At 43.6% G+C, this 21,459-nt stretch overlaps 1 long non-coding RNA gene across 1 annotated transcript; it reads left to right on the top strand.

Annotated features, from left to right (window-relative positions):
• The first annotated feature begins 3,970 nt into the window (after positions 1-3,970).
• On the top strand, positions 3,971-6,779 carry LOC111934833 (uncharacterized). Its single transcript, XR_002867424.2, has 3 exons — positions 3,971-4,246; positions 6,518-6,569; positions 6,655-6,779. It is a non-coding gene; the product is annotated as an uncharacterized LOC111934833 (long non-coding RNA).
• Positions 6,780-21,459: the final 14,680 nt, after the last annotated feature.

Below are 21,459 nucleotides of genomic sequence, written 5' to 3'. Positions count from 1 at the left end.
CACTCCTGAAGGTCACTGAGGCACTGGCAGCTGAGCTGTTCCCTGCAGCACAGCAGCACCCTCAGTGTTGGGAGAAACTGCTGTTTTGGGCTGAACTCTCAATGAAGTCTCTGTTTCCCCTATTTTCTGTGTTCAAAGGATGCCTGTTCTTGTCTTATGCTCAGTTCCTGGGAGCATACCCCAACCTAGCCAGACACTGGGAGCTGTCTGGGATGATCAGGGGCATCCTGGCTGTAGCCAGTCTGCTGCTGGATTACAAGATGTACCACTGAGTTAGGGAACTGGAACCAGCTGGGATTCTCCACTGCCATCAGCAAAGGGAGGGAGGCACTGACACCCAACCTGCCTGAGTCACTCATCTGCAAACCAGGGTGAAAGAGCGCTTGGAGAATGAATACTGAGATTATTTTGAAGGTTAAAGGTGAGAAGATGGTGATTTATCACCAGGATGGCAGTCATCACCAGCCTGGTGTTAGCACAGCAGCTTTTTATGGAGTTACAGTTTACAGCTGGGACTTGATCTGGGCTTTTCTTTGCCTTTGCTTTTGCGCTGCTGAAGTGTTTCTGGGATGCTGAGCTGTGTTACACTATGGCACAGGCAGATGTAGCAGGACCATTGACTTTTGCTGACTTCTGCATGAAATAAATAGAAATCTGCTAGAGCAAACCCTGGAACCAGTAAGAGAGCCTAGAGCCAGTGTTACTGCTCCAGTTGAGGCTAGCTCATGCCTGCAGGTGAAGGAATTCCTAAAAAGAACATAAAATCCTACCAAAAAACATGTAATATGAGTTATGTAGCACAGATATTTGTGTAAGAGAAAAAAAATGGTGTTTCCAGGAAGTTTATCTGGTCTTTTGGAGTTCAAGAGAAGTTCTATGTGTCTGGCTCATAGTCCATAAATTTCAAAGCTGGAAAAACCACACTTTCTCCTTTTTTTCAGTGTAATGAAGATATTCTCCTTTGGTATAATTGTATTGTCAGATGGAGGACTGCTCAAGTAATCAGCAACGTAATAAGAAAGCTTTTTTACTCACTCTGTCTCCAGCTGAAATACAATCTTTATTTCTAGTGCCCTTTGCAGTAGGGCAGTTTTCTTAAAGGAGAGGGAGGAAAAAAAATCTCAGCCTTTAATGAACAAGAGAGCCCAGGGAAACGGATACATTATATTTTTATAACTGTCTCAGAGGCAGCTTCAGCTTTCCATTTTTAGCAAATAGAAACCAGGTTACAAGACTTTGAAGATGTGTTGGATGAAACTGATCTTTTCACTCCCTTCTCATCCCTCGTTTTATTCCCTTTTGGGAACTGCAGATTCCCGTGCTCTAGGACATCTTGTTTATTAAGAGAAGTTAAACTGAGTAGCTGGAGAAAAGTTTGCCTTGGAATGATGCTGGCACAAGTGGCAGGGTTGGGAATGAGCAGACACGTTCCTAAGACTGTTTGATTCCCCCCACCAGGGATTTCTGCTGCATTTTAGGGAGAATTTCTCAGATTTAGCATGCCATGATTTATTTATTTCTAGACACTGTTAGCTCTATTTTCCTGCATCTAAGACACACTCAGAGCTGTTGGTGGCCGCGTGGGAGCAGGAGTTTAGAAGGGAACAGGCAATTTTGGAGAGCAGGGTGTTGCTAATGAAATGGGTTTGCTGTTTTGCATCCCGTGGCAGAAAAGTGGTGACAGAGACCGACCCATCCACCCCCAGGCAGGTGTGGAAAACCCGGCCTGCCCTGGAGCCCGTGGCTTTCCAGAGGTGTTTTGCAGAACTGCAAATTTCGTTTTTTTCTAAAAAGAGCAGTAGATATTTGTTTCTTCTTTCCTCATGATCACTTTGGTCTGCAACTTCTTTTTTTATATTTTAACAGCTGATAAATTTTGTCTTGCTTCTGCCCGTCACCTCCTCTAATCTGCTTAAAATATATTAAATATATTCATGTGCAAAAAATAGGTGCTGCTACAAAAATGAAAAGCAGTGACCCTCATTGTGCTTTTTATAATATCCTGAAGAGCCTTTTATTTAATTGCCCACCATAAATTTTCATTATAGCCTTTCTTTATCAGGTAAAACCGCATTCTTCTCTTCCTGCTTGCTTTTTTTAAAAATTTCATTTCATCTTTCCATGACCTCTGTTGTAGGCACACAGGGTGGGGGCAAACCCATGGCTGGTTGTGCCAAGATTGCAACTTCATCTTCTTTAGAAATTCTATGGAATTTTATTTGGAAGAAGAACCATTTGACCAAAACCTCCACATTATTTTAATGAATTTCAGTGCAGGACCTGTTGATTATAGCCGAGAAAGATACTGAAAATACTTCTTTGGAAGGATGAAGGCAGTTTTTATTTTGGCTAGAACAAAAAAAAAAAGACATATGTCAGAATATATGCAAATTTTAAAATAAAATTTTAAAATTTTATAAAGCCACAAAATATTAATGCTAATTAAGTTTTAGTAAAATTTTGATACAATTTTTATCATAAGGTCATATTGAAATGGGTACTTAGAGAAACTGGAAATCTTGCCTAGTGTTTAGCCAGAAGAAATTAAAAAGACCTTTTGGTCAAAGCCAAGTTTTTAATTAAGTCTGGATTAAAACCAAGCCAGTTTTGTGGTTTTGCTCTCCTGCCTTTATACCTGTTGTGCTCAATGTTATGGTGTTTAGGATTTTTTGTTAGACTTGGTCTTAAGCTCGTATTATTGATATTCCACATTTTTCTTCAAATCAAATCAATTTTGCCATGAAAATTCCTGGAATAATGAGCACAAATATATTTTAAACTTATTAGCATACTTGGCATTAGTTTTTGCCAAACATTTTGATGGAAGAACATGTAAATTTCAACAGTGAAGATTAATAAATGCTGAGTATTTTCCATTATAAGATTATTTTTCTACCATGTAAGTAGTAAAATATTTCTTCTGTTTGATTTTTTTGTTGTTTTTTATTAACTGGATTTTTCCACTACAGGGAAATAAATAACAAAGCAGGGAGTTAAAATCCCTTAACAAGGGGAAGCAGTCTTTTGTGAAATCTTTATGGAGATCAGATACAATCTGAAGAAGGTCAGATTTTACACACACTTCAGCACAATTTGGCAAGTCAGATACTGGAGTCATCCCCCAGAATAAATAGAGATTTTCTACAAGTGTGATATATAATGATTCCAAGAGCACTGATTCTCTGCACATCAGTACAGGTAATTTACAGCATTTTATCTGAAATAGATCTCATTTTCTCCACTAAGGTCCAAAACCCCAGCTTGTTCCTGGTGCCACATTAATGACAGGGCAAGGAGCTCCCAGTGCCAGAGGGCAGGGAGAGATGGGATATTGGGCAGGAATTGCTCCCTGGCAGGGTGGGCAGGCCCTGGCACAGGGTGCCCAGAGCAGCTGGGGCTGCCCCTGGATCCCTGGCAGTGCCCAAGGCCAGGCTGGACACTGGGGCTGGAGCAGCCTGGGACAGTGGGAGGTGTCCCTGCCATGGCTGGGGTGGAATGGGATGATCTCTGTCTCTTCCAACCCAAACCTGGGTTTGAAGGTGTGTATCTCCAGGACTTGTCAGGGTCACTCTCCTGTGTGTCCCAGGGAAGCTGCTGTGATCCCCAGGGGAGGATGAACACAGCTCCACCTGTGCATCCCTTCCCCTCTCTGATCACTGCTGCCGAGTTTTGGTGCTAAATTCTTCTGGTTATTGGAATAAATTTCCTTCTTGAGGTTCTGGAAATGGAACAGGGATCTCTGAATATAGGCAGGAACAGACTTAGGTGGGAATTTGAACTGCAGGTTTTGTTGGTATTGGGTGTATCTTGCATCCTTAATTGGAAATTTTCTTTCTTTCCAGTCTAAATACCAGTGTAAACCCAGGGCAATCTGTTTTCACTACTGCTATCCATTGTGATTTCATGTATCTGCTCCCAAACAATGCCTCTGACACATAAAGGAGCTGTGGCAAACAGATTAACTTGGCATGTGTGATGTTTCTGGAAGCTGCAGCACCACCAGGAGAGAGAAGGGGCTGTGCTCAGGCTGCAGCTCCATCCTGGACATGGTTGGGATGGATCCCTGTGCACAGTGTCCTTGATCAGGGGAAACCCATAGAACACCAAGTATATGTCATAATGTCCTGAGGATGAGCTCTTGGCATAACAAGGGAATGTTAAAATGTGTGAATCCTCATCTGAGAGGGCCCAGTGAGGCAGCAGGAATGCTCGCTCAGGACATTTGGGATCTTTAATAACTCTTCCCGTGAGTGCTGTGAGTTTTAAAACATAATTATAAGCCAGCTTTGATCTGTGCATCCTTAATGACTAAGGGATAGAAAAGATACCAAACAATGCTATTTGATTCACAAAACAGGGAAGATTTTCCTGTAGCTGGAGTTGGGTAACATGGAGAGATTTTTGTTTTTAACAATAACCACAGCAATTAATTTAAGACGCGTATTGCGTTTCTGGTGTTATTCCTGTAAATATTGGGGGGGAGAATGTGTTATACATTGAATAGGCTCATCAGGAAAGGAAACCTGTGTGATTTGAAGCCTTCCTTGCCTACTGCACACTCAAAGCACACACTGAAATGGAGTTTCTGTGACAGCTACAGCCGGTCAGTAGCTGCACAGATAAACTGGCCATAACAGACACCAACTTGACCAACCTGACTTGTTAGTGAATAGAAGTAAACAAGTCCGCAGGTATGATAATGATAGAGCAGATTCAAACTCAAACAAGGGACCCCAGCCCATCCCATTGAATCACGAATGCAAACATGTCATTGGCATCCACAGCTCTACAGGCTGCTGTCCCCACTGTCCTGCCAGGCCCACTGCAGCTCTCCACAGCTCTACAGGCTGATGTCCCCTCTGCAGCTCTCCACAGCTCTACAGGCTGCAGTTGTGGAGACAGGCGTGCAATAGAACACACCAAGCTTCACGCGACAACAGCCAGAATTTATCGTGGGGTGCCCCCTTTTATAGGGGCTTGACACTTCCTGTGCTTACACATCTGATTGGTTGGGTTCTTAGCTCTGCCAGAGCATTCTGGCTGTTGTCGCGTGAAGCTTGGTGTGTTCTATTGCACGCCTGTCTCCACAACTGCAGCCTGTAGAGCTGTGGAGAGCTGCAGAGGGGACATCAGCCTGTAGAGCTGTGGAGAGCTGCAGAGGGGACATCAGCCTGTAGAGCTGTGGAGAGCTGCAGTGGGCCTGGCAGGGCAGTGGGGACAGCAGCCTGTAGAGCTGTGGAGAGCTGCAGTGGGCCTGGCAGGGCAGTGGGGATAGCTGAGAGCAGTGTGCAGAGCTCAGAAGAGCGGCAGGGTAAAGCCACGTTGGTCTGGACCCTTTGTAAATAGAAGAAGACACTGGGAAATATGGGAGCATGGGCTTCAGTGGAATAAGACCCTATGGTGAAGGTATGGACCCTCTTTTTATCTGAATGGGGGTAAATTTTGTGGAACAGGCTCTGGAAGCTTTTGTGGATGTTATAAAGCCCTCAAATCTTGTGGAACAGGCTCTGGAAGCTGATATGGACGTTGAAAAGCCCTGGGGGCTTGTTTTGGACTTCCTGGCGCAGTTAAAAATTGAGCAGGACGTGAGGATGGCAGAGGACATGGAGATGGCATGGCCACCACACCGGGCACGTGGGAGAGGAGGATGGGCGAGGCAGCCGTGTGAAGCCCTGCTGCCACCCCGAGCAGGAGGCCTCGCCAGCAGAGGTGCCAAGTCGCGCTGCCGCCCCACGCTGGCAGGTTTCCAGCCTGAACACACTTTCCAGACACTTGGAATACTGGAAATGCTGCAGCGTGTTTCCTGCTCTCAAATATACCTCACTAAAGTTGGCTCAAGATGTTTTGGCAGGATTGCTTTAACCTCAGAGAAGTTCTGGATTTGGCTTTGAAGTGTGAAAGAAACCAAAAAATGGAAAAGTTTCAGAAAATGGTGAAGGCTTGTTATGTTCTTAATCAGCTGAATGCTGCATGTGATGGTTAATGCTTTTGAGTTTTGGCTTTCCCCTTTTGTCCCTGTTCCTTACAAAATGACAGACAAGTGAAGGAAAAGAATATTTTTAAAAATCTCTGTTCTATGTAATTTTAGCCACTGTTTGAACATTGCATTCTGAAAATTGAGAAGTTCTTTTACAAACTTCTATTTCCTAAACTGTGCTTTTTAACCATTATGAAGTGTTGAAGCAAAGAATTCCTTGGAATGCATTGGTTTTGGAGTAGACAGAAGATGGAAACATCTGAAGCGTTTTCACATCAAATTCTCTATTGACGGTTCCAAATACTTTCTTAATTTGTGTGTTTAAACCAGAATATTTTAGATATTATTTGGTTGTTATTGTGTTGCTTTTGTTTGTGGCACCTAATAGTGATTAAAAAAAATATTTTTCCTAAGTTACTGTGAAGATAAAGGCAATTTAAATATAATCTACCTTCTAAGTCATGGTTAAATGATGAACATGTCTCAAGAGTGAGTAGTTCATTAGTAGTAATGGTTTGAAATCTTTGTTCCAACCCACAGAGCATAACTTGTCCTGTTCCCCACTTATCTGAAACCCCAGTTCCTGCCACAGGTTAGAAAAAGTATTAACAAACCTCAGGAATTTCCAGCTCCAGAACTCCTTTTACTCATTGTATTTCTGAATTGGTTTCTTTTAGATTTGTCATTTTTCAATTTATGAACTTCAGTTCTGTTTCCTTCCATGGCTGTGTCTCTGTAAGGCTTTGGTAGAACTCATGTAGTGCTGGGTACACAAGTGAGCACATGTGGGCAGCACAGAAAGGTAAGGAAAATATAAATATAGTTGTAATTTTAAGCTTAGTCTCTCATAAAAAATATTTGCAGCAAGGTTGAGGGAGAGACTGTAAATATCCCACAGTTCTTTATCCTGGTCTTGTCCTGTTTCTCATGCTCCTTTGCCTTGCCCAACTCATGTCTCAACCTCACTAAAACTTCCTTGTAAATCAGACCCACAAGAGTTAATTCCTCTGTCCGTATTTTCTGCCTGAGGGCAGTGGCACCAAACATGATCTGCGAAATACATCAGCTTTTAACTCCATGGTAGGTCCATGAGATCATCCTGGGGAGAAGCCAGGGAATATCTGTGAAGTGTCAGGGATGTATTAACAAGTGGAAGAACATCAACATGTGACAGAAGTGCAATATGTGAACCTGGATTCCTCCTTGGCTTGTGGATGACTACAAAATGACAGAAGTTTCATGGCAAAAGTGTCCCAGGAGAAACCAGCAGTAGGAGACAGCTCAGCTGCTGAGGAGCTGGAAGGGCAACCAGTGCAAAGGACAGGGAATGGTCCAAACTGGTAAATTTTAAAAATATTTTCATAATGTTTCCAGGTTCATTAATTGTCAAGTATTATAAACAAGAGCTGTTGACTGCTGAGTGAGTTAGGCAGATTTCAAAATCTGTCCAACTTGGTTTAGGTGCTCCAATAAAGCCCTTGGAAAATCCACTCCTGTCTGTGGGATCTAAAGAACCACACATGGTTTACAGATAGAAGCAGTGTCCCACTCACAGGAGTAAGAACTGGAATGGCTCTGGTTATCAATGTGTCACTGGGTCTGCACGTGAGGAAGTTGAGGGAGAATGTTTCTTCTTTGTTTAAAAAAATAAACTAAAAATTATGAAAAATATCATCAAGTGCATCTGTGAGCTGTCCAGAAAACAAATGCTGTCTTCTGTCACATTTCAGGGGAACAATGGAAATGTGCTCCAATGTTTGCATTTTAAATTGCCACATGTGGTGGTTTCAGTTCAAAACCAGGAAGAAACACTAATTTAGTGTAGTGGTTTAGGTTCACTTATTTGAGTTTCCTGGCCAATGCACCAAATAATGTGGTGGGTATGGTGCTGGCCAAAATCACCAGTGCACTTAATTCTTGATGTGAGATACAGATTAGGAAGAGGGCAAAACAGGCATAAAACTTAAAAAGTATGGAGAAAACTTTATTAACAGAACTAAAAGAAAAAGAAGCATCAGAATAAAACCTTCAAAACACTTTTCCTGACTTCTTTTCTTTCCCAACAAAGCAGAGATAAAGCCTGGGATTTTAAATCAGTTACCAATTTTACAATAATTTTTCATCAGTTCTTGTAGGGAGAGGAGCTTTCTCTTGCCATGCCATGGAGACTTCTCCATAAGAAACAGTTCTCTTGTGGCTTTTCATTTCCATGAATTGCAGCTGCCCAGGAAGAAATCTGCAGTTGTGAAGTTCCTCCCATTTTCACAGCACTCCTACAGCTGTGTTTATGGACCATGTCAAATTCTGGGATATTATTTTAAGGATGAGGTATTCAACAGCAAAGGTTCTCTTCATCTATCTCTGCGACCATCTTTACTCTGGGAACAGAGGTCGTCTTCTCCTTTCCCCAGGGCCAAGAGTGTTCATCACTCTCTCTGTTCAAGCTTCTCCTGGGATCACAGTCTCTGCAGCACCCATTTTGCCTCATCATGGGTACCTCTGCTCACATCTGCAGTTTGAATACTCCATCCCCCCATACTCTCTCATGAATTAAAGGGGATATTTCAGAGTATCATTGTCCATCTCCATGGCCCTACCAAAAGAACTTTCAGCCCCATTAGGACATCTCATTCTCCTTCCATCTGAGACTTGTCTCCTTTTTCACTGACCTTGGTGTCTTCATGTTGTCCCTCTACGTGTCATCACTGTCTTTTTCTCTCCCTTGAGAGAGGATCAAGGTCTGCAGGTCTCATCTGTATAGTGGAAGGGCCAATATCTTGTCCAGGCCTGCAGGTGGTCATGAGCAGTGGCCAAGTAGTCACAGTGATGGATTTCAGGCCGCACTGGGCCTTTCCCTCTGCCTGGCAGCCGCTGGAGCAGGCAGGGCTCAGTGTTAGCAAGATGTTATCAGCTGTGAACTGGCCCAACCTGGCCTGCTCCCTGCAGCCTCCATCCCCTGCCTTGCCACCCCTGCAGCCTCCATCCCCTGCCTGGCCACCACTGGGGCCTGGCCCAGCCCTGCCAGGCCACGCAGGCCACGGGGGAGCCGAGCCAGCCCCACCGGAGCTCTGTTACCTTTCAAGGCTGGAAACGAGAGAGATTTCCCAGGCTTACCTGTTTTTAAAATGTGGAATTCAGAGGTGGACACAGCTTCTAAATGGTTTAATAGGATGTCAGTTCTCAGAGCTAGCCAGCTATTGGCTTTTTCCAGGCACAGTGGAAACTCTCTAGCAGCTTCTCTCAGGAAAATAATTTCCATGAGTGGTTTTTTTCCTTCTTACTAAATACCAATTAATGTGGAACCAGCACACCGCCTTTCACAATGATTAGTGCGAGAGAAAAATGGCTCTTGTTTCCAGGAATTATAAACATTTTTTTCCCTTTTTAAAGTAAAGAAACTCAAGGACTTCATGTTTTTCCAGCTGAGCTCTGAGGTCCTTGTTTTGCGCAGCATCTCATCTGTGTTCCAGGTGGGACACACCTGCTGTGTGGAGGTTCAGGTTATATTTGTACTTGTGGAATTTGCCTTTGTGGAATTGAGGGCCTCAGCTGCAGTTGAATTCTCAGAAATGTCATGAATCACTGCAGAAAACGACATGAGTCATTGCTGTTCTACCTCTGCCCAATGCTCCACTGCTACTTCCAGAAAGAAAGAATTTATAATACTTTGCAAGAGTATAGGAATAATACTTTTTTTCTGAATAGCTCTTTCTTTTGATTTGGGGCCCTTCCAGCAGGGTTCCAGATCTTTTCTTTCCCTTGTGCTTTGAAATATAAATGTTTTAATTATTTATTTCATTGCTCAAATTCTGAGGTGCTGGGCTATGAAAACGGAACCTTAAAATTTATTTGTTTATTTTCCTTTTTCAAACCACACACACAAACCCCAAATTGAGGATGAAATGCAAGAGTTAATTTTCTCTGGAGAGGCAGCAGTAACCAGCAGTTGATCCAGTAACTCTGTGTTTTTTTGATGTAAGCCATCCCAAACCACCTGCCTGTTGCATGAAGGAGCCCAAACCTCCTGCCACACTGGGGTAACACTAAACAGAGCATAAAAAATAATAATATGGCTGATTTGAGAGTTAAAAATACACCAAAAAGGGCGAGTAGCTGAAAGGAGCAGAGCAAGGATAACTATGAAGCAGTGATGGGAGGCCTGAATGGAGCCTGCAGTGGCTGAGAGCCATCACGGAGGTGACAGTCGTGTCCACAGCTTGGAGGGTGGTGCCAAATGCAAGTCTGTGAGCTCCCTGGAGGCTACCAGTTGTCTATCACTTTTCCAAGGACTCCGAAATAATATTGTCACTTGTGCTGTAAACAAGTGGCAGAATCATTTTATCTGGCTCAGTGTGTGTCAAAACACACTTGAGGTTTCCCCAGAATATCTCCCAATGTCTAGAGAGCTGCTAAAACAGAGCAGTCTTATGGTGCTTTAAGGATGCTTAAATGCTAAGCAGATAATAAGGAAAAGAGAGATGGGAGCAGAATGTTAAAAGAAATAATTAGAATTGGTTTTTTCCATACTCACCATGCTGCTGTTTGGTGTGGGGGTGTTGGTGAAGTTTGGTTTGTTTTAGATACCTCTTTTAGGAACACAATCCTCAGATAGGGGAACAATTATCAGAAAAATTATGCCTTGAATGCATTTGTTAGAGGGGGAGAGGTATTTAAATTGATGGCTCTCTCTATGGAACTAATAGAAGCTGAAGTTCAAACCAGTTGGGATTGAATTGCTCTTCAGTGTCTGCCTATACTCCAGATCATTATTTGGTCTTTCATTTGCGAGAGAGTTAAAGAACTAGAGGACAATTGAGAAAACTTCAGGTCTATTTGTGGCTTTGGGATTTCTTTTTCCCCCATTGGTGGGAAACTGTGGTTGAAGATGGTCTGTTTTACTACATTTTGCAAGTAAAGACGAGATGATTGGTGGATTTTATCTCTGTGTAGCATGATAAATGCAGTCCTTGGCCACTGAGTGTTATTTTCTGTTTAGTTACACCCCATATCATCATCCAGCCCGTGAACGAGTCCCTGTCCTGCTTTCCCTGGAGGAGATCAGCCCTTTGCTGCTGTTTCCCAGCAGGTCCCTGTGCTCACACACTCCTGTTGATGTTCCTGCAGCAGGGTCTGAAGTGTGCTGGGCACCAGAGTCATTGCAAAGGGCACAGCTACAAATGATCACTAACGAGGCAATTATATGTGCACCCAAAGGAAATCAAGGGGCAGAGCTGGCAGAATGCATCTCCCTTGCAAGGCACGAAGGGGGTTATACCTGGGCATTCCTCAAAACCCAGAAATACCCAACTTGTGGGCAATCTGTAGGGCAAGGGGTACGAGCCTCCAGCCTCAGTCCTGGGCATACTCAATTAGTTCTTGGCTAAACATCTGTTGTTTGTTGTTTGCTTTGTTTTCATCTCAGAAGGTTTTTCTCTCAGCAAACATTTAATTTGTGCCATCCACCACCCTTTGCAGCTGGGGCAGCCATTATAAATAATGACAGTGGCTTTTCAGGACACCACTTAAACTTTCCAGCAGCACACTCAGATTTTAACCTTTAGATGTAGCACTGTAATGATATGTGATCCCTAAAGAATGAAAAGCTGTTTACTGAAAGTAACATAAACTTATCTTCAGCCTGAAAATTGTAATTAGTCCTCAGAGTAGCTGAACTTTCTCTGCAGAAATGTGGTCTGGCCTAATGTTCTGGTGGTGAGCAGGACAGCAGTGGTGGGAGGAACAGTGTCCTTATAATCAAACTGAAACAACAAACAAAGCAACCAAACAAACCCAAAAAAACCCTAAACTTGCCTCATTAAGGATTTCTTAATTGAAAACAAGACTTGGTTATAGACACATGAAAAGTTTGTTGTTGCTAATTGTTAGCTTCCAAACATGCTGTGGCTCCCTAGTGGCTTTTATTTTCAGGCAGAAAATGCAGAGTAAAGATGTTTTAATTGACCAATGAGTCAATAATAAAATAATTTTAAAATCTACTTCATCAGTAGTAGTAACTTCTGGATGTTTGAAGTCCCTGTGTGTAATCAATCCAGCTTCTGAAAACCATCAGCAGAGTTTTAAGCTGTTCTCAAGTTCCTGTAAGGGATTTTCTTTAGGGAAAATTATTTTTAAACACCAGCTTCTTCCCACTGTAGGTTTCATCTTGAAGTAAATTAAACAAAAGATACTGGAATAATTACATCCTCACTTAATTTCACTGTAGAATCCTTCCTTTTTCTAGGAACCACTTTTGTGTCACTTGCTGTTGCTTGGGGCAGATTGAACATTGTGGATTCCTTTGTTTACACGTGGGAAGTGATTTTGCAATTAATATGCGAGGGGAACCTCTTCCTACAACGAAAGAACTTTCTTGTACCTTCAGACCAATCTGGACACTGCAATCTCAAATACACAGTCCTGTAATAAAGTTGTAAATGTAAAATTTAATCTTCAGAGCACAGAAAAGCTTTTCTAAAAGCTTTAACTCCAGATTTATAGGAGAAAATAATCAGTTTATGGTACATTTAGGCTATGTTTTTAGACCTGATCAACAGCTGCCTCTTTCTATTCTGTGAAATTTCTCATTTCCAAGTCTCTCAAATACTTCTTTTACTCTTGGTGGATCCAATAATCAGATGATGGACTAACAGGATGTGTATTTAGGTTCCACTGGGGCTCTGCAGCACTGGCAGGATAATTAGCACATCCAGAGTCCTCATGGTTTCAGTCAGTGCTTCACATGTAAATAAAGTCTGACTTTGGTGTGCCCTGCCACTGGTTCCTGTGTGAAATGAGGAGTTATTGATCTTGTTTACCACCGTGTGTCTTTAGGACAGGCCTGCATTTCCCTGCAAAGTGCTGCTGCCTACCAAGGCTGCTGGATAAAGTAGGATTAAGTGAATATATCTAGGAGTCACTGCTATAGCCAGGAGTTATTAGGGAGATAGTAGTTGAATGGTGTTAACTTAAAAAGGGTAAAGTCTTTATCCCCTAACTGGCTGGGCTCTGTTTGCTTCAAGGAAAATCATTATATTGACTTTTTTGGGAGGAAAAGAAATGTAGGTAGAAAAATTGGATTTATGTAGTATATTTCTCAGCATTTCAGTTTTTCAGAGCAGTGTGTTAAATTTTTCACCCCCTTTTGGGAGCAAGAATAAGCAGATGCAGATACTCCCTGCAGCCTCCTGTTGTGCTCAGCTGAAGAACACCACCACAGGAGAATTAAAAACTGAGGGAAGACTGAACAAGGGGAGTGAACCAAGCCAGTGTGTGATAACCTGCCCTGAACTTCATTGCAGTGCCTGAAGGAGCCTGCAGGAGAGATGAAAAGAAACTTTTTATAAGGGCCTGGAGCAACAGGACAAGGGGGAATGGCTTCAAACTGGCAGAGAGTCCATTTAGATGGGATATTCAGAAGAAACTGTTCCCTGGCAGGGTGGGCAGGCCCTGGCACAGGTGCCCAGAGCAGCTGGGGCTGCCCCTGGATCCCTGGCAGTGCCCAAGGGCAGGATGAACATTGGGGTTTGGAGCAGCCTGGGACAGTGGGAGGTGTCCCTGCCCATGGGCTTCCCCTGTTTAGGAGTGGATTGTTTAGATTTATTATTCTTTTAGAACTGATCATTTCCTTCTCCCTTGAAGCAAAAGGCCTGAAGGGACTGGATGATTTTTTTTTCATCAAATAAATGCTGATTGCCTCAGAAAATTCATTGATCCTGAAATATTTGTGCAGAACCTGATTTTCCTTTCATAGTGACCTCCTAGTGTTCCCTAATGCAGAAAAGTTTTCCTGCAAGCATTCCCTTGCAAAGAGGAAGAACATGGTTTATTATCAGAAGATCCTCAGAGGTCGCCTAAAAATATTTCAGAATTAAGATGGGTTGATTTCCATGTACATTTGCTTGATTTTAATGCTTGTACCACATTTTTAAAGTAATGTTTTTAGGTACAGACAGCAGGCACAAATATCAATTTTCAGTCTCACTCCCATCTCTGAATTGTCAGTTATGTGGTCCCCTTGTGTCAGAAGGAGTTATTCAATTAAATGTCTCAGAAAGTGCTTGGGATCCCTTCCAAGGCTTGTTCTCCTCAGTGAGCAGTGGGAAGAGAAACCTTCTGGTGAGTAGGAAGTCAACCTGCTGCTGACTTCAGCTCTCTTTTCAGTCTCGGGGGGGAAAAAGCTTCCTTCCCCTTTATTGCCATTGCCTGTCACATTACTTCTATGTGTGTCCCCAAAGGTTACCTGTGCTTTCTCCATCATTTACAGGTGGCTGCTCCATGATGCATCCAACCCTCACCAAAAGTCAGTATTGTTCCTTGTGGTTTGGCAGTTTCAGTGGGGGTTTGTAGAAAAGTTTCTGGGTTTGAGCATTTTCTGAAAAATCAAGACTGTTATTATAACAGCTCTCAAAATGTTTTATAACCACCAGAAATAGACTTCATAAATCTCATTTACTCAGGTCAATGTAATTAGACAACAGTGGTGTGTTATACAGTAAATTATATATGGACTGTAATTTATGGCTGCAAATATTAGCCAGGATGCCTAAAGCAGAGTAAGGCAAATGTGCTGCTCAAATATCTCTAAGACAAGCAAATTGTGTTCTACTGAAGAGGATGAGACCAGGAAGGGTTAAAATAAAGCCATCAGTGGGTGTGAACAGGAAACTCCACCCAAGGGAGGGATGGTTGGAAGTGCAAAGTGTTTCTTGGTTTGCTGCTTAGTGAAATCAGAGTTCTAAGAGTTCTTGATCAGCTCTTTCATAAAATAGATAATTAACACGAGCTTGAGTATGAAAATTTCATAGCTACTGACTCCAGTTAGACACTGCAGTGGTTGAACAAGCAGCACCTGAGCACCTGGCTGAGCATCCTCATGGCAGTGGCAGCTGTGTCAGGAACAGGGGAGGGGGCAGCAGGCTGTCACCTGTGACTTTTGGAAATGCAATTGTTGATACTGGATCCTGAAAGTTTATGAGGATGAAAGGGCCTTTTGTAATGTTCTTTAAAAATTCAGCCTTTTGAGAAAATGGGTTACTAATTACTGTAGTAATATGCAGTATTCTGTTGTTAGCTGAGCCTGATAATAACTTCATAAGTTAAAAGTGACAGGTGTTTAAAATGTTTTCATAGTAAAAAGTTCCAAATTAACTGTAGCTATAAAAGCCATATGCTGCTACATTTTAAACTTCTCTGTTGTCTCTTGAGAGTGAAATCTTTGTGGATCAGTCACAACCACATGAAACTTTTGTTTTTATATGGTGGGCTGATTAAATCCCCCGTTGCACCCATTGGCACAAGCCTGGAGAACAACACCAGGTTTTTAACTTTCTTTCAGTGTCACATCCCTATCTTTGCATAAAACGTCTCACGTGACAGCTTCAGTTGGCACAAACTGTGGAGCCAGGCTCTCAGGAGGATGGGTTATTGATTGTTATTTGAAGCTCCTGGTCACTTATTGGTACATCTGTGCAACAAGACTGGAAAATATAAATGCCATAAAGCAGCCAAAATACAACTGTTCCTGCTGTGCACTGCAGTGGAGCTTTTAGTGGTGGCATGAACACCCTGGTTTTGGTGGTGATGGGTGACAAGATACAGGGACCATTGACCAGGTGAGGTGTTGCCATTACATGGAGGCGAACTTTTCCCCACATTGTATAAAATCTGTTTTCTATTCAAGGGCTAATGTGGCTCTCCTGGAACTGTAGGGCTGGGAGAGCTGGGATGGTTCACTCTGGAGAGGAGAAGCTTTGGGGTGACAATTGCCAAGGGCTGGAGGGGCAGGACACAGGGAATGGCTCCCAGTGCCAGAGGACAGGGATAGATGGGATATTGGGCAGGAATTGTTCCCTGGCAGGGTGGGCAAGCCCTGGCACAGGGTGCCCAGAGCAGCTGGGGCTGCCCCTGGATCCCTGGCAGTGCCCAAGGCCAGGTTGGACACTGGGGCTGGAGCAGCCTGGGACAGTGGGAGGTGTCCCTGCCATGGCAGGGGTGGCACTGGATGGGCTTTAAGGTCCCTTCCAGCCCAAGCTGTTCTGTGGCTGTACAAAATGTATCTTCTCTCTGACTAATAATAGGGCTCTCCCCTGGCTTTTTAGGTGTTTTCACAGTTTTTTGATGTTTTCTCCCTTGCTGCTGGGCAGTGTCACGGTGCTGTGGTGGGGCTGTGGTGGCACTGGCAGTGTATGACATGGGCCAGCCCCATTCCCTCCTCATGGAGGTGCCTGCAGCCCCCAGGTGACTCCTGGGAACAGACACCAGCACAGTTGGGGGGTGTGGGGGTTCATGGTTGAGCTCTCCTGTAGCCTGCAGCAGCAACTCTTGGTGACACAGAAGCACTGAGGACATTTTTCTGGGAATCATTGAATTGCTTAGGTTGAAAAATGTCTTTAAGATATGACCATGAATTGACATAATGAATTTTTGGGCTTTCAGAGGTGGTGTTCATACCTGAAGACTTCCTTGCTTTATGCTAAAGGCATCCTACAAATAAAAAAAAAAAAAACACCAAAAAACCACAGAAACCCCCCAAAAAATCCCCAAAACCCACACATGCTACAAAACATTTTGGTTATTGGAACATTATGTCAGTTGTGTGGAAATTAGTTTTTCTGGGTTTTTTTCAGTAACAATTTGTTCAGTAACAAATTTTGAAGCTTTTTCCTTATGTATATGAATCTTTCCTTTGTCATGCAAACCCCTCTGAGCTCACCCCCTCTCTCCTGTGCCCGTTCTTCTCCCTGGGCTCAGAGGGGCCGAGTGATAGCAGCACTGAAGGAAATTGGAGTGGCAGGGCTTGTCTGTCCCTGTTCTGGGCTCATCCCTCCTGCAGCTCAGCTTTTCTGGTTGGCTGGGTTTCTCTATCTTATCTCCTGACATTTTGCATGCAATATGTTGCACTTTTGCCAGACAGCCCAGGCTACTCCACCGCTGTATAACTGTGCTTGACGTTTAATTTAAAATCAAAGATATCATTCTGTAATAGTTTGTTAAGCTGTGCCTCAGTCCCAAGCAATGAAAGTCAACTGATTTTCAGTGGAAAAGGCAATTCACTGCTCTGGCTGTATTTTTGAGATGATTTTGCCTTGGAAAAGGAATGTAGAAAGGTTACGTGCCACTCTCTGTCACCCAAACTCAAATTGAATGCCCATAATTTATGAGTTGTCAGCACAAAATTAATTTCACTTCAAATATTTTCATTTCTTACGGGTCTGTAAGCTCTGAAAAAGCAAATGTGTGAATAAACCTGGAATTCTCTATTATTCTGTAATTGTGTGAAGAGGAGAGTTTTGTGTGAATAATTAATTGAATGGCTTTATATTTCTAAAGGGAGCAAGGAAGCAAGGTGAAAACAATTAAATCTATATTTATACCATGGACTTTTTTTGAGCATGAACTAAGGGCTGGGTCTTTCAATGTTCATTTCAGTTGCTGACTGGAATATTTATTGGAAATTAAGCTTTTTTACAGTTTGTTTGGGTTTCTTTTGTGAAACAGAAGCACTACAAAATGTCTCAATTCCTTGAAAAATATGGTTGCGTCAAACATACCTACAAACTCGTCAGTGTTTTTTAGCCAAATGTCTACATCTATAATAGAGGATGTTGCATGCTCACAGTTCAGTTGTTTCTTCCAGAACAGACAAAAAGCTGTGGAATTTCATGTTCCCCACAGTGGAGAACATTGCCTGTTGCAGTCCGTTCATACCCTGTTTTAATGGTTTGTTCTGTTCACCCCTGTGTTAATGAATCTTCCCTAAGTTGTACCCTCCCTTTGAGCTGTCAATTGTTGTAACTCCTCCCCTTGTTCCTGAACCTTCCTTGCCCATCCATTGTGAGCCCAACCCTTGCTTACCCCTCCCTTTTGGAAATCCCCTATTTTTCGAGGCCCCCCCCTCATTGGCCCATGTGCCGCGCTTCCTCCTCCCCTTTGTATCCATGGGCTCTGAGAATGTAATCCCCTCCCCTTGCTCCTCCCCCAGCTGCTCCCTGTAGGTTGTGAATGTGTCTCCTCCCTCGGTTCTCACCCCTTTCAGAGCTCCCTGCACACCCTTGCTCCGGGCTCTTTGGTCCCTGACCCCTTCGAGGAATGAAGAAATGAATTTCCCTGCAATGCAAACCTGAGCCTCCCTGTCATGCTCTGTCTCCTCCTTGTGCTGCCAGCCAGACATGCCACAGAGCAATAGCTGTGTCAAATGTCACCCTGCTCCAGGGCTGTACCCCACACTCAGCACAGTGCTGAGCTGTGAGCTAGCCTGAGCTCTGGCACTGCCTCAATGGCCTGCAGTGATTTTGTCACTGATCCCTGGGTAACTTCCACTGTGACCCCAAGAAACATTTCTTGAACACGCTTCACTCAAAATTACAGAAAATAGATGTGAAATTTTGGTTCTGTCAAAGCAATGCTGAATACAGGAGGAAAGCTGGGCAAGCTGGGACAAAATTTCTGGATATATTTAGGATAACAAATGGTAAAACTGTTTCCAGGTTTCATCATTTAAGACGCTCTGTATGACAATATCTAATCCAAAACACAGCATGTCCTATGTGCAAGTGCATGTGAAGAGGCTTAGAAGTATCAGGGGCATCACAAATCTTTATCTTTTAAGAGAAAATAGATACCTACATGATACATGACCTGGTGGGATCTGAATAGGTGAGGAGGGTTGTAGTGGTGCAGAAGACTCCAGCTGCTTCCTCTCTGTCCGTGCAGGTGACGTTGTCAGCAGGGACAGGCGGGGTGCTCTGCCTGCAGCAGGGACTCTGGGGGACAGAGGGAATCTCCTTGGGAATCATAGAATTGCTTAGGTTGGAAAAGGACTTTAAGATCCTTAAGTTAACACTGCATTGCCAGGGCCACCACTAAGCCATGTCCCCAAGTGCCACATCCACATGGCTTTGATCCTTTCAGGGCTGGGAGCTCCACCCCTGCACTGGGCAGCTGTGCCAGGGCTGGAGAAACCTTTCTGTGAGGAAATTGTTCCCAATATCCATTCCTGGCCTATCCTGAGGCTGTTCCCTCTCCTCCTGTCCCTGTTCCCTGGGAGCAGAGCCCGACACCCCCGGCTGTCCCCTCCTGCCAGGGACTTGTGCAGAGCCAGAAGGGAGCCCTGAGCCTCCTTTGCTCCAGCCTGAGCCCCTTTCCAGCTCCCTCAGCCCCTCCTGGGGCTCCAGACCTTCCCAGCTCTGTTCCCTGCCCAGGACATGCTCCAGCCCCTCAGGATCTCTTGTGGCCGTGCCCAGAGCTGGACTCGGCCCTGGAGGTCCCTCAGCACAGGGGACAGGCCCTGCTGCCACCCCAGGGCTGGCACAGCCGGGTGCCATCGGCCTCTGGCACACGGAGGCTGTGCCCAGCCCCTGGCACCATCACCCCCAGGTCTTTTTCCTCTGGGTGCCTTTCCAGCCTCCCTGCACAAACCTGGGGCAATTCAGGGGGTCCCTTCTTGAAGAATGTCCAACTTTCCTGGCCATTTGAAGTCTGTCCCAGCCTTTGTTTGTTAAGTGTGAAGCAGTCTCAGACGCTCGATACTTTAAGCCATGACCTCTATTTTAGAAATACAATGTTTGTTTGGGGTCTAATGGTGAATCTTAAAATGTCTACCATTTGCAAACCTTGCTGGAGTGAGTGAAATTCAATTTCACATATTTCAGGCTCTCTGGCACTCATGTGAGTGATCCATTCTGCCGTGGAGCTAAGTAATTAAGAGCAAGAAGATGTCATTATCATCTCTATGAGGGGGCAGTCACTGTTGAAACTGTTGCAATTTAAACATTTGAAGTTGTGGTTAGAGTGTAAACTGGCACATTTTTAAGGTTGTAGTATTAATGGTAGGAGTATCTGTGGTGCTCTAGGGGTCTGAGTTGCTGTGCTCAGAGGTGCCACATGATACAGTGAATTTGGTGTTTCTGGAAGGATGGGTTTGGGCTGCAGTGAACAATGATTTATGTGAGGTGTGGCACTGGGGATAATGGTTTGGATCTGGGGGGTGAGGAGGAGCCTGTAGGATTCAGTAAGGTTGCTTTTCTCCTTCCCCTGAAACGGGCAGAGTATGACATGGTTGGATGACACCTCTTTGGGTTTGTGTTTGTTGGTATTTGTAGGCTTGGGGGTTCTTACTCCTGTCTCTGCCTGGGAGTTGTCAGGACATGCTGATGACAGCTGCCCAGGATTTGGAGAAGCTTTGTCCTGTGGGTTATGGGGCTCCAGCAGAACCTCAGACTGCCCTGGAGAGGTCTGTGCCCCCACTGAGGAAATGTGCTGGAACTAAAATCTGAATAAAAGCATAACAGAAGAGCAATGTTCTTTTTGCCACTTCAGCTGGCCATCAGGGCCAAAGTTACCTGTAAGGTGTATTTCCAAATCCTTGAGGGTTTTTTTGCTTGGTTGGTTGGTAGATTTTTGTGGCTTTTTTGTTTGTTTAGTTGCTTTTTTGTGTGTGTGTGTGTTTTTTTGGTGTTTTTTTGGTTGGTTGGTATTTGTTGTGGTGTTTCTTGTGGATTTTGTTGGTTGGGTTTTTTTGTGGGGTGGTTTGTTTTGGCTTGTTTCCCTTCTGTTTGTTTTGATTTTTTGTTTGGGTTTTTTTGTTGTTGTTTTTTTTCTTGCAAGAGGAGCATTTTGTTAGAGACCAGAAATCTGCTTTCTGACTGACTCATGAGGTCCAAGTAAGAGAAACTGGAGCTCTGTGGAGAATTGCCAGAAGCTCCTGTTGTGCTTTACCTCGCTTTGAGGCTTTATTAGAAACTGAATTTCTGGTTTGCCAGGAATTATGTAGAGATCTTGGCTCTGGTGGGCACCATTTAAAACTAGTATTATGTGCTGTGTCAGTTTGAAACAGGAGGAAATATCTGGGGTGAGAAATGGTGGAAGTTCAAGATGCTGGAGGAAAGAGAGATTGAAACTTCACAATTCAAAGAGCCCATTCCAAGGTTGTGATGGGGTGGGGTCTTCAAATAATATTATTTAAATAACTTAACATGAACTTGAGGAGATAGTACTATAGTACCCAGATTTTAGACTTAAAGATCAAGTGTGCTGCATTAAACCAAGGAAGCTAATTTTTATGAGAACAGATGAAATATCTCCTTCCAGCTTTCAAGAACAGGCCACCAAATATTTTTTAATTGTGGCTGGTCAATAGTTACTTAATCTGATTAATCACTGCCAACCTGCTAATGAATGGAGATTGTTAATGCTCATTTCTCTCCCTTCTCTTGCCCTGCCCTGCTCCCTAAGAATGACTTCTTTTGTACTGCAATAGGAAACCTTCAGAGACTGTTAGGAAATTATCCCTGACAGCCAAGCTCATCCTTACAGTAACAAAGCGATCTCATGGCCATGCATGGGAAAAATGTTATTTTTTATAGCAATTAACTTACGACTCTGGTGATTTATTGAAAATCACTATGAAAAACATGCCCAGGATATTTGCTTGAGATATTTGAGGATATTTGAGTTAAGATCATAATCCTCATTTTTTTCTGAAT

This window comes from Cyanistes caeruleus, chromosome 12, assembly GCF_971803275.1.
Source record: "Cyanistes caeruleus chromosome 12, bCyaCae1.hap1.1, whole genome shotgun sequence".
In the NCBI taxonomy this organism is placed as follows: Eukaryota; Metazoa; Chordata; class Aves; order Passeriformes; family Paridae; genus Cyanistes; species Cyanistes caeruleus.
The sequence above is the reverse complement of the archived record's forward strand: the minus strand, read 5'-3'. Positions and strand labels throughout refer to the sequence as shown.